The 16,537-nt window shown below is 48.6% G+C and overlaps 1 long non-coding RNA gene across 1 annotated transcript; it reads right to left on the reverse strand.

The window, feature by feature from the left end:
- Nucleotides 1-3,095: 3,095 nt before the first annotated feature.
- On the reverse strand, nt 3,096-14,640 carry LOC120686823. Its single transcript, XR_005680394.1, has 3 exons — nt 14,531-14,640; nt 3,481-3,591; nt 3,096-3,396 (listed from the first exon to the last, which is right to left on the reverse strand). It is a non-coding gene; the product is annotated as an uncharacterized LOC120686823 (long non-coding RNA).
- Between the last annotated feature and the right edge of the window lie 1,897 nt (nt 14,641-16,537).

Consider the following 16,537-nt stretch of genomic DNA (forward strand, 5'->3'; position numbering starts at 1 on the left):
GCGAGCCTTCAAAGCTCCAAGGTGCCGGCGCACCAAAATCTTCTTTTGGTTCACTCAAGAACCACAGCACAAAGGCTCAAAGCCTTGCAATCTCACTCACTAAGAGCTAATCCTTTACACAACACTTTCAAAGTGTGCTAAGGGCTAAGGATATGAGTGCTAAGCTCTTGGATGGCTTGGAGATGTTCTTGGGTGTGTTTGTGACTTCCTTGAACTCCAGCAAGCTTCAAATGGCCGGGGGATGGCATATATATAGGCCTCCAAGTCGAGGTAGCCGTTTAGAGCCGTTACCCAACTTTCTGCGTATGCACCGGTGTATCCGAAGGTATAGCACCGGTGCATCCGGTCACTCTGAGCTTCAGGGTATCCGTTGGGGCTTTGACAGCTGACGTGGTGCCACCGGTTAGACCGGTGCCTAGTCACCGGTGCAACCAGTGCAAATAATCTCCCTTGCAACCGTCACGGCATTGCACCGGTGCCTTGCTCCGGTGACCACTGGTGTATCTGGAGCTGAAGAACTTCTCTTCGGCTGCTTGACATGCTCTCTAAGTAAAAGCTTGGTGAATGCACCGAAGTCTCAACTTGGCATCACCGGTGTATCCAGTGCAATATGGATTTCTCCACTTGGCTGACTTCTGTGCAGACCAAATGCACCGGTGGTGGTGCACCGGTGCATCCGAGCCCTACCGGATAGACCGGTGCTCGGTCACCGGTTCATCCGGTGTTGTTATTTTCTGTGGAACTCGTCCAATTCATCGTTTCTTTGAGTCCCTTCTTCGTGTTTTGCTTTGCTTGGCATTTTTGCTTTATTCCTGGGATCTATTTATATTCACTTGACAAACTCATTAGTTCTATTGATTGCGTTGTTACTCAATTACCAAAATCACAAAAACAATAGCCTAATGGGGCCATTTTCCTTACAATCCGTCAGTCCTGCATCCTGAAATATGGAAAAATAATTCAATTATTGTGGTGGCAATGGCATAGTGAAGGTTTTACAAGAAGACATGTGTCGTCATCTCTAATTATTTGGGTAAACTATTAACAATTTGAAGGTGAACTAGCTGGTAAACATGATTTAACATCAAAGATTCAGGGCATCTACTGAAGCAACAAACAAGTGTACCGCTTGCTGTTGCCGGGGCAGAGGATGACCACCAGCCTGAATAGTAAGCAAGACGACGGTGGTGTGGGCGTTGATGGGGAAGCTTGCGAGCATCACTTTGTTCAAGATGTCGTCCTGTACCCGGCGCAGCTGCTTCGACAGGTCCCCGGCCGCGATGAGGCGCCGGATGGAGCTCCTCTCCTGGAAGGCCGTCACCAGCTCGAGGGCACGCTGCAGGGTCTTCTCAAGGTCCTCCAGCGCACCGGCCATTGCTGGGCTGTCGGCCACCGTCCCCGTCTGCTGCAGCTGCGAAAGGATGGCGCTGAACCTCTGCGCGCGCTTCGAGATCTCGCGGCAATCCTCCTCGTTGTGGCGAGCCTTGTCCACGGCGTCCTTGATCTTGAGCCCGATCTTGACGATCTTCTCCACGGTGGCCACCGGATCGGCCATCCTTTGCTGCCGCACAAGACTGCAAGCGGAATGTCACGCAGCTGGCTGCACACAAGATCGAGCAGAACAGGACAGTTCTTGGAACTTTTTGGATCTTCTCGTAGCAACAATCAGAGCAAATAAATCCTCTCACCTCGAGCTTCCTCCTACCCTGCGGAGACCGAGGAATTTCCAGGCCTTGTAGTCCTTTTTTTCTTTTGATCAACCAGACCCTATATTCACACTCGGCAGCAACTCTGCTCTGGGGATGAGTTGTTGAAGCCTGGACTCTGTTTTTTCTCTGGGAGCAGGTGAGGTGGGGATGGAAGAGATTTTTGCTTGTCTGCTCGCAAAACCATGTGGAAAGTATGGAGCGGTTCTTGGGACGTTTTTTATTTCTGTGCTAAGTGCCAAAATGAATGAAAATTTCGTCAAGTGTATATAAATTATAAAAAAGGAAGAATGAACAAGTGTCCCTGTAAATAATGGTGAAATGAAGTTCCTTTCATCACGTGGTGGGGACCACTTGCACTAGTAGTTTTGAAGGCAAATATCTTTAGAGCAAAATTAATAATATAGTCGTCTGCTAGCTGTAAGGCTCTCGTACGGTCGATTTCCCGACAACATTTTTTTTCCGTTTTTAGAATTTTTTTATCGTTTTCTAAGAAAAAAAAATTCAGACATTTTTTTATAAGTCAAATATTTTTTCAAAGTGAAAAATTGGTGGGTAGAAAAAATTTCAAGAAACAAAATTGGTGAGATGAAAAAATTTTACGAGAAAAAATTTGACAGAGAGAAATTTATCAAATGGAAGAAACAAAAAATGTACATCCAACAAAAAAACTCGGCTATTATTTTTCAAAAAAAATGAATGCAAAAGAACAAAAAAAACTGATCTGGGCAGGGGCGGCGCTGGTGGCGAGCGCCGCCGCCCCTGCCGGCGCACCGCGCCTCCCGCCGCGCGCCGCCGCCTCTCGCGCCGCCGGACCCGCTGCTCCCCGCCGCCGCTCGCGCCGCAGGACCCGCCGCTCCCCGCCGCCGGCCCCGCTGCGGCTCGCGCCGCCCCTTGCGCCGCCGGCCCCGCCGCGCCTCCCGCCCCGGCCCCGCCGCCGACTTGCCATGGAGCAGAAGGAAAGGGGGAAGGGCCGCCATGGCTCGAGAGAAGGAAGGGAATGGAGAGAGAGAGAGAGCGGAGGAAGGGGAAGGGAATGGAGGGGGGGTGCGCCTCTGGAAAAAGATGGGGGAGGAGTCACGTGGTGTGTGGGAGATCGACCGTGAGTTTTAAGTGGGAGCGGTCAACCGGAAATTCATCATCGCGAGCACCCAGGCGAACGGCGACGCACACAGATCAAGCGAGTGACGGCGCATCAAGCAGAGATGCATGGAGGCCTAGGGCCGGCGTTGTTGGGCAGGATTGCACGGAGCTCGCCCTGCCTGTATTGGGCCAGTATTTAGGCCACCTTCTGATGGAACACACAAACTTATTTATGCACTTATTTGTTATTTAGTTTCAACCTTTTCATAGATATGGAGTTGTCAATGAAAAAGTTAGAACATATAATAGTTTCAGATATGGATATTATATAATAGATCACCTTTTCAATCATCAAACATTCATTAGCAAATATACAAAAGACTTCAAGTATAGAGTACCATTCATTTATAGCAAATTCTTTTGTATACTTATTCTCAGGCTGCACATTTATGATTACGAAAACAGAGGCCATGGGAGATCAAGCTAAGAAGTAATAGTGTATCTCATTATCTTTATCTATGAATGATGTGTTGGTTAGAACTTCGAAATCCTCATTGTGGTGGAGTAACCAAGTTTGGTATTGTTGCTGTCAGTAGATTCCTGAAACCTGCAGTAGAAAATTTATGTTTAGGTACTATGCAAAAAAAAATGACCATGATGGAAATAAAGTAGAGAGTAGGAAGAGGCATACTTTTAAGCTCTGCTTAGAAGTCAATGTTTGCTAAACTATGCAAGATTCTGGCTTTGTCTTGCCAAATTGCCAATCAAAGCTGCTTATATCATACAGCTACTTATAGATCACCTAAAGACAGGAGAGGGTGCAGCTGATCAATTTAGTATACATATCATTATCATGCCAGGATTATCGCTTCACTCCAACTCAGAACTGAATAGCTGATCTTTTCAGTATCTGAGCTACAAGGACCAGGGTGTTATATTCAAATAATGGATGAGCATGGCAAAAAAAGGAAAAAGGAGCATAGTCTCTATATTAATTATATAGATATATCTCTGGTTACAACAAAAGTTATTGCTGTAATTGAATTGTGCATATTGTTCTGCTCTCTCTTGGCATTAGTGTTGTGAAGCATTTGCATATTGTTTCTAGTTGTATAGCATATTGTTTCTAGTGGAATAAATCAGCTAAGGCCCTGCTTGGATATCAAATATTTTTTAGAGTTTTATATGGTTTCTAAGATATACTTACTACTTAGCATGCAAAATTTTTAAGTGTTTGGTTACATGCTTAACAAACTGTAGTATTGCATCCATGGTATTTTTTGAGTTTTTTTAAACCATCTGTCACTTTTTTTCTCAAAAGGAAGCACGCCTTGCTCTGCTCTCTGTTGTGAGGGACCGAAACTGGCGACCAGAGGGGGGTGAATGGGAGCCGATCAAAATTTCTTCGAAATTTGAAGCGTCGGCCTATGTCCAAAAATCACCGCAAACCCTCGAACCTAGGTCAGCGAGAATAGCTATGGACAAGCTATCTCGAAGCAGAAGACCCAGGTCGCAGTGCGGAAGAAAAGGCGAGAGAAATTTTTCTGACCGCAGCACAGCACACACAGACCGGTCTGACCGGTGCACTGGACCGGTCTGACCGGTCGGGCAGTTCAAACCCAGACTGACCGGTCTCGCCCACCGATCTGACAGGTGCCGTCCAGAAAACCCGCAAACAAACCTTCAAACCACGAATCTCGAGCAAACGAAATCCAAATCCAACCAAACTTGGAGGAAAGCTTCGTAACTACCCTGTGAACAAATCCCCAAAAGGTCTCACCCAAAAGATTTACGGATAGAGAAAAATTGAGGAAAGATCAAAGAGGATTGGGGTTTTCTCAAGAACACAAAATCGCCAATTCGTGAGAACCCATGATTCCAGGAGGTTTGGCACTAGGCTATATGCATAGGAATCGTTCCAAAGAGTTCATCAAATCACGAAATCAAGGGTTGGTCTCCTCCAAACAAGAAACACACCAAAAGAGGAGAATTGAACCCAAAACGCAAGAGAGAAGGGGAGGACAAGATGCTCAACACACACCAGTGAATTGCAAACAAATTTCATCCATTAATTCTCAGAGGAATTCACCTATACAACAGCTAGAGCCATCCGCCCATCATCCACCCCTAGATTGAAGAGAATAGCTATAATCTAAACTCTCTTTGCGTTGGAGACCTTGGCCCTAACCTGAGCAGGGGGAAGGAGGAAGGAAAAACCGAAAAGGACTCGAGAGACTCAAAGCCCTCCACCTGGAGAAGGGGGGCTTTTGTACCCGGTTGCTGCGGTCAGACCGGTCGGGTCTGCAGCAGCCCGCTGTACAAGCTCGATTGACGGCGGAGCTTCTTTCTTCGACTCGAAGTCTTTGCTGCGATGCCGCCACGTCGATGAAGTTCCGGTCCGCTGTTTTGGAGGGTCCGCGAAACCCGGGTAGGTGGCCGGTTTTGAGAAAACCGCCAAAACCTCACGCGCGGGAAGATTCCCGCCTCCACGCCGTGTCCCTAGACGCCGTTCCCGCCACGGCCTTCTGACAGCCCTAGACGCCACCCGACGCCCGTCACCTCCTCGCCCGCAGCGAGGCCCTAGACGCCGTCGACGCCCGTCGCCTCTGTCAGTCCCGAGACCGACGCCCGTGCCTCCACGACTTGGCGTCTTCAACCGCCGTCCGCCTCCTTGGTTTTGTGGCGCAAACCAAGAAACCCGCCTTCCGTCGCCGCTTGCGCCCTCGATCCAGGAGTGGACGCCACAGCTGCCGCCCGGTCCGAGCTCCTCCACGGCAGCTCACCGTCGACACTCGACGCCCGTGTACCTGCAATCCAAAGACCAAGTGCACGATCATACCGCACGGTTGACAATTCACCCATCACAGGCAGGATAGAGTACTCACATTCCTCAATCCCCCCCTTGATGAGTGCATTGTCAACACACCACAAACGAGCCAGAGAAGTGATAAACAAAGAAGCAAAAAGAACGAAGAACTCAAGCAAGTGACAAAAAGCTCAGAAAGTCAAGAATAGTCACTTACTCAAGCACAGATCGATTCCCTAAGACAAGAGCAACGGCTCGACGCAATCGATCAAAAGCCACAACATGACTCCTCAAAGACAGAGGTAACGCTCAACGCAGTCATGCTCGAAATGGAGAGAAAACCAGGAGCCAAACAAAACAAAAACTCCCAAAGCAAAGTTTTTCCCTCTCACAAGTGCAACTCTCCCAAAATGATGCACTCTCAAAGCCTTGTGCACAACAAGTTTTTCAAAAATCAAACAAGTCTCCCCCTTGTTCGATCACTTCTCCCAAAATTCTCCCCCTTGTTGGCACATGCACACATCAAGTCTAAAAAGACCTAAAGCTCCCCCTGAAGCTGAAACTCCCCTTGAACAGAAGCTATGCAATGAATGTAATGCAGGAGGTGTAAGTGAAAGCATTCAGGGATACAATGATATGAGCAACATCTAGTCACAAGCACGTGTGCATCCATAAATAAGACCTGCATCTAGCTCAACAGGGTATATCAAATCAGTCTAGAGCTAGGCAAGTTCAGTTTAGAAGAAATAAAAGTATCACCCATGATCTAGCAATAACAAGTAGGGAATGGAAAGCAGTGCTAATCATACTCATAGGTGATCCAAACTCAGCCAAAGCATGTTGCAAACATTCATTTTTCAATCAAATTTATCTCAAGCAAATCTTAATGCCAGGGGTTGAAAGCTTGTCATGCTTCACTTAGCAACGAGGCCAAGCCTATGCCAAAAGACAATCAGAAGCTTAAAGCACTCGTTTCAGTCATGCACAGCCTTGCCCGGGTTCTCACAAGTGCAAAGTGAGCCGTCACGAAAGCTCGATCAGTGCGACCAGCAATCCCACCTGGATCTTTTCAATCCATTTCACGAACAGTTCAAGCAATTTTATCAAATTTAGATCATTTCAAATAAGAATTGCTGAACGAAAGGCTACACTAGCATGAATAAGATAGCAAAGCATATCAACACGCCCTAACATGCTAGTAGCCAAGACAGGGTGATCATGTTTTTAGATTTTCAAATCAAAATAGCTTAACTCAGATGATGTCATATACACAGTGGAGCAAGCTACACATGATCAGATTTATCAACTCACACTAGCAGGCACTAGAAGATCATAGCAATGTATACAAGAATGCTAGTGCAAGTGATACAATGCAAAATGCAAACATGTACAATGCATATGCACAATGCAACTACCAAACCTAGAAAACAAAAAGAAGAGCAAACAAGACCTACAAAGCTAACCAAAGAAAAGTCAGCAATCAAAAGGGGTAACAAACCCCAAGCTCCCCTCGCAAGCGAGCAAAGGTGTCCTGCTCTAGCGGTTTGGTAAGGATATCTGCGGTTTGCCTCTCTGAAGGGACATGGATCAGGTCTATGTGTCCTCTCTCATGATTATCTCGCAGGAAATGGAATCTGATATCTATGTGCTTAGTTCTAGAGTGTAGGACAGGGTTCTTTGCAATGCTAATGGCTGACATGTTGTCTACAAAGATGGGAACCCTACCGAAACTCAAGCCATAATCCTGTAAGGTTTGTTTCATCCAAAGTATCTGGGAGCAGCAGCTAGCAGCGGCAACATACTCAGCTTCTGTAGAAGAAAACGCTACACTAGCCTGCTTGCGAGAGGACTAAGACACCAAAGATGTACCGAGGAATTGACAAGTGCCGAATGTCGACTTGCGATCCAACCGACACCCACCGAAATCGGCATCAGAAAAGCCCACCAAAACCAAAGAAGAATCCGCATAATACCAAAGACCAAATTTAGGGGTGAATTTCAGATACCTGAAGATGCGTTTCACCATCTGCCTGTGGGAGGTGCGCGGAGAAGCCTGGTACCGCGCACAGAGGCCGACCCCGAACTGAATGTCCGGTCGGGTCGCCGTCGGGTACAGGAGCGAGCCGATCATGCTCCTGTACTCCTTCTGGTCCACCGCCTCACCGTCCAAGTCCTCATCAAGTGCCGTGGAAGTGCTGATCGGAGTCGGCTGAGGAGACAAGTCACTCATGTCGAACTTCCGCAGCAAGTCTCTAGTGTACTTGGCTTGATGGACAAAAGTGCCCTGAGGAGTTTGCTTGATCTGCAGCCCGAGGAAGAACTGCAGCTCACCCATCATGCTCATCTCGAACTCCCTGGACATCTGCTCAGAAAACTTGGAGACAAGAGCGTGAGAAGAGCCACCAAAGATAATATCATCCACGTATATCTGAACTAACAGAAAATCAGTGCGAGACCGTATGAGGAACAAAGTTTTATCCACGCATCCCATTTTAAAACCCTGAGCCAGCAAAAAGGTTTTCAATCTATCATACCAAACTCTAGGTGCCTGTTTCAAACCATAAAGTGCTTTCTGAAGTTTGTAAACACGGTTTGGAAACTTGGAATTTTCGAAACTAGGGGGTTGCTTCACATAAACCTCTTCTTCGATAAAACCATTCAAGAAGGAAGATTTAACGTCCATTTAGAAAACTTTAAAACCCTTGGAAGCAGCAAATGCAAGAAAGATTCGAATAGCTTCCAAACGAGCAACAGGGGCAAAAGTCTCCTCAAAATCAATATCCTCTTTTTGGCAAAACCCCTGGGCAACAAGACGAGCCTTGTTTCGAACAACAAATCCATCCTCACCCTGCTTGTTTTTGAAAACCCACTTCGTTCCAATGGGATTACAAGCAGGTGGGGGCACGACTAAAACCCAAACTTGGTTTCTTTCAAAATTTTCAAGTTCCTCATGCATGGCATTGACCCAATTAGAATCAGAAAGAGCGTGTCCAATATCCTTGGGCTCAAAAGAGGCAACAAACGCTGAATGAGCAAAGCCAGCGATACTTGTTACCTCGGACCTGGTGACTCGCTCGTTGAGATCACCTAGCATCTGTTGAGGTGGATGACGACGCTAAATGTGTCGCGGTGCTTCCCTTGTCGAAGTCGCCTCCCCCTCAACCAAATCTGGTGTCTCCTCAGGTGCAGCTGGTGAAGCCTGAGTCACCTCCTCGATCGGCCCCCGTGAAGTAGACGTGGTCGGATCGGGGCCGTCATCATCGTCCGAGCTCGTGGCGGAGGGAACTGGGTCCATAGCACGCGTGGTAGCCTCAGACTCGCCCTCCGCAGCTTCTTCCTCCTCATCTTCAAACATGGAGGTGCCGAGCTCATCATCTCCTGCAACTTCAAAGACAGAAGAATTGCATGGTGCAGTCTCGTCGAAAGTGACTTCACAAGTCTCTCTGACGATGTTAGTATCAATAATCAGCACACGGTACGCTCTAGAGTGAGAAGCATAACCGAGAAAAATGCTGTCAGACGAGCGAGACTCAAACTTATCAAGATTTCCATCTTTCAGCACAAAACACAGGCAACCGAAAACTCTGAGATGGTCATTACGGGGCTGGCGTCCAAATCGCAACTCATAAGAAGTCCTGTGCATGAAAGCACGCAAGAAAATGCGGTTGGACAACAAGCGGTGTTAACCGCATCAGCCCAGTATTTGCGAGGAGTCCTATGCTCATCGAGCATCGTCCTCGCCATCTCAACCAGCGTCCGATTCTTCCGCTCTACAACTCCATTCTGCTGTGGAGTGTAGGGAGAAGAATACTGGTGTTCAATCCCTTGATTACTGCAAAAGGCGTCGAAACGAGCATTTTTGAATTCTGTGCCATTATCACTGCGAATCGCTCGCATGGCCTGGGGTAGCTCATTTTTCAACCTCAAGATCAAGTCTCGAACAAACTCGGAAGCCTCATCCTTGGTTCTCATGAAAAAGACCCAAGAATAGCGAGAAAAGTCGTCCACAATCACAAGAACGTACCACTTCCCACCAACAGACATCCCCGAGAAGGACCTACTGTGTCCATGTGTAGCAATTCTCCAGGGTGAGCGGTCATCACCCGATTAACAGGCGGATGAGAAATGGCAATCATCTTCCCGTGGCGACACGGATGGCAAACAAGGTCCTTTTCAAACTTCAATTTGGGTAATCCTCGGATCAGGCCAAGTGAGCTAAGTCTCGACAACAAATCGAAGCTCAAATGTCCAAGTCTCCTATGCCACTTCCACAAATCAGAAGAAGGACCAGCCAACAAGCAACGAGAAGGGCCAAGAGGAGTTCCAAAGAAGTCAACCAAGAAAACCCGATCGCGAGGTGTAATCCGGCAAACCAAATCTCCTCTGGAATCCAAAACACGCGAACAGCCCTCCTTGAAACGAACCTCAAACCCCTCATCAAGAAGTTGCGAAACAGAAAGCAAATTGAACCCAAGGTTCGAAACCAAAGCAACCTCTCTCAGGGTAAAGCGATCAGAAACTCGAACAGCGCCAAGTCCACGTAGCTTTCCTCTTCCATTATCCCCGAACACAATGTACTCTTTTGAGCGCATCGGGGTGAGGCTGGAGAACCATTTGTCATTTCCGGTCATGTGGCGCGAACAACCGGAGTCCATGATCCACCTGTTCTCCAAGCCTCCGACCTGCACATCAGTAGTGAGATAAAGGGTGAGCAAATGTCTCAACCCTTTGGTTAGCAAAGTGAGAAGCAAACCAGTGTCGAGTCATTTGCTCTACAGAAGGGTTAGCAAAACCAGGCAAAGCGTATCCCTCATCCCGTCTACCGCGTGACTGACGAACACCACCGCGAGGAAAGCGTGGTGCCTCGAAACCTCCTCCAAAGCCTCCGTCCCATGGTCCATAGCCGTACTGAAAACGACCAAGAGCACGACCGGCAAAGCGACCACCCGCTGGAGCACGGTAACCACCACCGTCTCCCTGACCTCCACCTACACGACGCACCCTAGCATCTTGCCTACCACCACGCCGAGAAGAACCATGCACCCGAGTAGAGTACATGTCTGCGTTCCGTCTCTCCTGCTCTCGCCTCACAGCCCGCTTCCTCCTGAAGCAAAACTCCTCCAGGTGACCTTCCCTGTCACAGAACTCACAGTGGTACCTCACCTCACGCTTGGGAGGTGAAGGCCTAGCCTATGGACGGGGAGGAGCAGCCCCCTTTTTTTGGGCAACCTGGGCTGCGGCAGCAGGGAGCGTGTCGAGGGGATTCCTCAGCCCATTGGGTTTTGGAACCCAAACCTGCTTCTGCGGATGTGCTTTCGGTGGTTCTTTAAGCACACCATCCGCGGGGTCAACAAGCGTAGGCTGCGTGCTCGTGCTAGTAGTGTTTCCAGCAGTCTTGCCAATCTTACCATACAACCTGTCAAAGTTTGACTTTGTGTATGTGTAACCGACCCCAAACCCATCACCACGTTTGAACTGCTTAATCATCATGCCCAACTGCGGCTCACTGCTAGAAACCCAACTCAGAATCGCCCTAAGATAGGTATTCTCATTCTCTAAGTTGGCTTTCTCTACCGCAAGACTATCCTGATCAGCAATCAAACCAGGGCAAACAGAGCAGTCAATAGGTGGGCTAGACTCTATGACATTAGTCTTCCCAAAAGACTTGATCAAAGCGTTCTTCTCATCTAGCTCCGACCTAAGCGTGGGACAAAGCTTACAAGCACCAAGCAAAACTGGCCTAGACTTCATCTCTTCTAGCTCGCACACGACAGTAGCAAACTTGGACTGCAACAAAGCTAGATCGGACTTAAAGATAGGACACTCATCACATTCAAGCACATCGCTAACAATAGGAGCGTCCTTAACCAGTTCTAGTTCATGCTTGGCCTTAGCGAGCTCATGAGACACGTCAGCAAGCGAAGTCTTAGGAACATCTAAGTTTGCGACGTTCTCATCATGCTTGGCACGGAGAGCAACAAGATCATTCATGTGAGATATGCAGCCAGCGCACTCATCCTCACTACATTTCTCCATAGCACAAGCCAGCTCAGCCCTAAGCTTTCTACGCTCTCTAGCTACTTCCTTAAGCAGCCTTTTCTGGTTGTCGAGAGCGGCGTACAACTCCCTAACCTCTGTATCTAGCAGGTCGATCGTGGAGTTTACCTCTGAATCACTCTCGGATCAAGGAGAAGAGTCGGCGTGCGTCGGTGTAGCATGTCCACCCGAAGACGCACGAGCACCATCGGCTTCACCCACCATGGTGCAGAAGCTCTTGCGCCGACCGGCCGCCAAGCAAAGTCCGATGAAGCCGGTGGCTTCCTTGTCCTGCTTCTTCTTCTTCTTGTCTTCGTCGTCGGAGGTCGGTGAAGAAGAGCGGTCGGTGTCGGAGCTCTTGTCGAGGTCGCTGAGCTGCGCCAGGAAGGCCTTCTCCCGCTTCTTGGCCTTGTACTGGAAGCGCTTCTTGAGCAACTCCTTGTCGAAGCGTCCTCCCTGGTCACGACTGCGGTGCTTGTGTCGCTGATGCTCCTTGTTGGAGCCTCCCTCATCGCGGTCGTGGTGGCGGTAGTAGTCGAAGTGGTTGTTCTGGCCACCGTCGGACTTCTTGGGGCAATCGGCGATGAAGTGGTTCAAATCGCCGCAGTTGTAGCACCCGGGGTTCTTCTTCCTCTGCCTGTTGTGGTAGACGCGCTGGAACTTGCTGATGAGGAGGCACAAGTCATCATCGCCCAGCGTCTCCAACTGCTCATCTGTAACATAAGGCAAAGAGGCAAGAGAAAAGCCAAGAGCAGAGTTAGCGTTAGAGCTCGATCCACCTGGGCCAGTCACAAGAGCGATGCTCTTGAAAGGAGGGGCACCATTGAGCTTGGCTCGTGTCTGGTTATCCACCTCTGTGGCCTTGAGCTTGCTGAAAAGCTCGTTCACCGTCAGAGTCTCATAGCCAGCAGACTCAATGATGGTGTTCATTTTGAGATCCCACACAGAGCGGTTAAGTGCGTAGAGCAACTTGACAGCCTTCTCGTGCTCTGTGTACTCAAGGGCATCAGCAGATCTGTTCGCATCGACTTTGTTTACAATCGACTGAAAACGACTGAACATCAAGTCAATGCTCTCACCCGGCTCCTGTGTGAAGTTCTCATATTCACGCCGGTGAGTCTCGAACAGTCTGGCCTTCACCTGAGGTGTGCCCTCATGGTAGTTCTCAAGGCACGTCCAAATCTTGTGGGCTTCCTGAAAACCCTGGACGCGTGAGAACTCTGCACGAAAAACGCCAGCGAACAAGGCATTGACAGCCTTGGCGTTAGCCTTGTTCTCTGTCACTTGAAGAGGAGTGACCCGAGCGGCAAGCACCACGTAAGCCTGGTTCTTGGTAATATCCCAGACCTCGGCTTCCATGCTCTGCAAAAAGGCTCTCATGCGAACCTTCCAGTAGGCATAGTCCTCGCCGGAAAACACCGGGATCTTCCCAAGACTCGCCATGGTCGCCAAGTGGTTTTCGAACCGGTTAAGATACTGAAAACCTCAACCAAACTCTGATATCATGTTGGCATTAGTGTTGTGAAGCATTTGGCCACCTTATTACACGAAGTACTATTAGTATATTTCCCTAATATGATGTACTGTGCAATGCTGTGCTGTTTTGGGTACATTCATTTTGGGTTGTAAAGTATTTGTTATATATATCAAAGCCAAGTACTACCAAATGCTTCTTGTGCATGAAGCTTTATTTGATTTTCCCTGTGGTGGATAGATTATATTATGTAGTATGTATCCATCAAATAGATTATATTATGTAGTATGTATCCATCAAACTTTATCATGGTTTTCCTAAATACTGTAAAAAGGTTCTTGTTTCCACAAACACAGTTTATTCCCCTTATATAAGAAGTACAAATTCAGAAACTCTGATTTTGAAATGATTTATTCCCCAGCAGTATTGAAGTTATGCATTACAAACGATGAAATGAGTCTTAATAGCATTAAATTGCAATGTATATCCATGGTGAAATTCACTTATTAATATTTTTAATAATCCTTTTATAAAGTAACCGTGAAAATTGCTTGCCATTGCACCAAGGTGATGAGGTGTGAGATCTCCTATTATGCTTCATGCAGGCATTGTTAGACTTATAAATGAAACGTCTTTCTCTTAGTATCTGCATTCATATCAGTTGCTACTGGAAGCAGAAAGTTGTGAAGGTTTTGGTTTTTTCCTTATGTATGCAGCTTATAGATTAAGTGTGTCAACATTGCTGGGAAGGATGTTGATTGAAAGAGTTGGAGTGTGGCACTCTTCTGCAGTAATTTGCATTGCCTTGTCATGCTCTTGATATTAATCAGTTCTTTAAGTGATATGCAGCCCCACCACCACCAAATGATATGACAGTGAGGCAAGTTGCTGACAAATTAGCAAGCTTTGTTGCCAAAAATGGGAGACAGTTTGAGAATATTACACGGTTAAGGAATCTTGGAGATACACTATTTAAGTATGGCTGTGCTGCTTATTTCTGATCAACAGCATATGCTTTATGTGGTGTTTTTTCTGAATGAGAGAAGATCTTCAGATTACCATGTCTTCCACTTTTCCTTTCATATTCTAAAAACATATGCTGCCGCGCAGAGAAAGGATAGAATTAGGTCTCATTGAATTAACGTGCCTTCATCTCTATGGCATAGAAAGTGTGGTGAACCTAGGTGTTAGAGCACTTGGAATGGACTGTCTAGCTGCTGGTGGCTCTAGCAACATCCAATTCTTTCTTAGAAATACTATAAACATCAAATTATTTTGTGATGATAATTTGTGGCTTTATATTATTATGAATGGATATCATGTCTAGAAATGTCCATAACAGGTTCAGAAAATTGTGTAGATTACATTAATAAGTAGTGCAAAACACTGGCAAGTGACAGAAGCATAGAGCGTTGCATCATTTACCTGAAAAGGGCGGAGAACCAGATCATCAAACAACCCATCTATTGCATCTGCAGCATCAATGGAATAGACAGCATTTCTTAACCCATGCCTAGCAAGATAATCCTTAGTTTCTTTACACAGAGAATAGCCTTTGTAGACAGTGACAGAAGGGTCGCATACCAAGTAGCAGGGAATTATCAACAAATGTAACCTCTCACCTCTGTGCAAACCTAGACTCGAACCATCCATCCATCTCCATCTCTCTTATCTGCAAACCCAACCCACCAACTAATATGGGCCGAGGCCGAATGGCGGCGCCAAGGGGGCGTGGACAAGGACGTCGATGCCTTCCCGGCGACGCGGTGCGCCGTCTCCCCCCACGCGGCTCCTCGACGGTCAATGTCGCATCTGCCACCTCGGCCTCACGAGCGGCAAGTGCTACTGGTAGCGATGAATGCCGCTGCGCGATGGCCCCGCACTACATCACCGCCACCTCGCGCGAGCGCCCGGCCGCGCCATCTCGCTCCGCGCGCTGCAAGGCGTGGAGAGCCGAACGGCAGCCGGTAGCGCCTGTTGGAGGCGACGGTGCTACCGCGCCGCGCCGCAGCGAGCCGCGTGGAGGCTAGCGGCATTGGGGAGGATGGGGAGGGTGAGCTGTTGCTGTAGCGGAGGTGCGGGGGAAAGGGGGCAGGTGGCTGCGGTGACGGGATGTGGGGGAAGGGGATGGGCAGCGGGGTCGGGGGCGGCGTGGTGGATGATGAGGCCGATTTTTTTTTCGACAAGCCGAGAAGCCGTTCATCTGGCCGATCGGACGGCCGAGAATTCGCTGGCGACGTGGCCATGCTGGTTGGCCTTTTTTGTCCAAGAATCGTAGGTAAAGATTAGGACTCGGCCTCGGTGTTCGTTTCAGGGTCTAGGGCAGCTGGATCGTGCAGGGTTGGGTTCCTACGCAAGAGATCAAAAGGCAAGGTGGCCTCACGGCCCAATTATGGGCCGGCGGAGAGGTGAGCAGAGAGAGAGAAAAGAGGAAGCTCACGGGAAGGAAAAGGAGAAGAGGGAAAAAAAAGAAAAAAGAAAAAAAGAAAAGCTGAAAAAGAGAGGGAAAATAAAATAGAAAAGAATAGAAATTAAATCTTAAAATTTTCAGATAAAATCTCAAGGATAGTTTGGAGCACGAGAAGTTCTAATAAAATACTTGAATCTCATGAAAAGATTTTAAAACTTTCCATTACATGGATTTAGCTCTAGAGAAAATAAGAATAATTACCAGAAAAGTCTGAAAAATTCTCGGAATAGTTAGAAGATGGATAAATATATTTGAAAATATATCCACATCCCAAAATTGAAATTTTGGGGTGTGACACCGGAGCGTCGCCTCGCCCCGGGCGTCCCTGGAGCTCCTCCCCGTGATCCTGGAAGCTCCGTGACGCTGCATCTTGCACGCAGCAAGGGTGATGATCGAACGACGACCCCAGGGGTCGCGGGAAAATTGAAGACCACCTCCTCTGCTTCATGCCGCACACCGTGGCTGTGGCTGGCTGGGGCGCCGCCGTGGTCCGGCCATATCCTGCCTGCGTCTCTCTTCTTTGTCCCTTCCTCCTTGATGCAACGCAGCATGGAGCAGGAGCACGACCACGCAGTCACGCACCTTCCTGCACCGTCTGCAGAGTGCATCTCCTTGCCGGATGCCGGTGTGGCGTTTCGACGAACATGTATGGCCGGGATCGCACCACCACGCCGGCCGCCGCCGCGGGCGAGCCGCTGCTTCTCCGAAGCCACCGAACCACCGCGGCCACCGGCCAGCTGCCGCGTGCCCCTGACGAGGAAGAGGCCACCTGCAACGCGCCCAATCTCGACCGCACTTGTTGCATCGGACGGACGGTAGGCGGCCAGGGGTGGACGGTATTTGAAATACCGTCCACCCGGTCGGCATCGCAAACACCGTCCACCCTTTGGCGCGTCCTCCTCCGAGGCTCGCCGGAGCGCCGCCGCGCTCAGGGCGTCCCTCACTTCCGTTCCCTTCCTCGC

This window comes from Panicum virgatum, chromosome 8N (genome assembly GCF_016808335.1).
Source record: "Panicum virgatum strain AP13 chromosome 8N, P.virgatum_v5, whole genome shotgun sequence".
NCBI lineage: Eukaryota > Viridiplantae > Streptophyta > Magnoliopsida > Poales > Poaceae > Panicum > Panicum virgatum.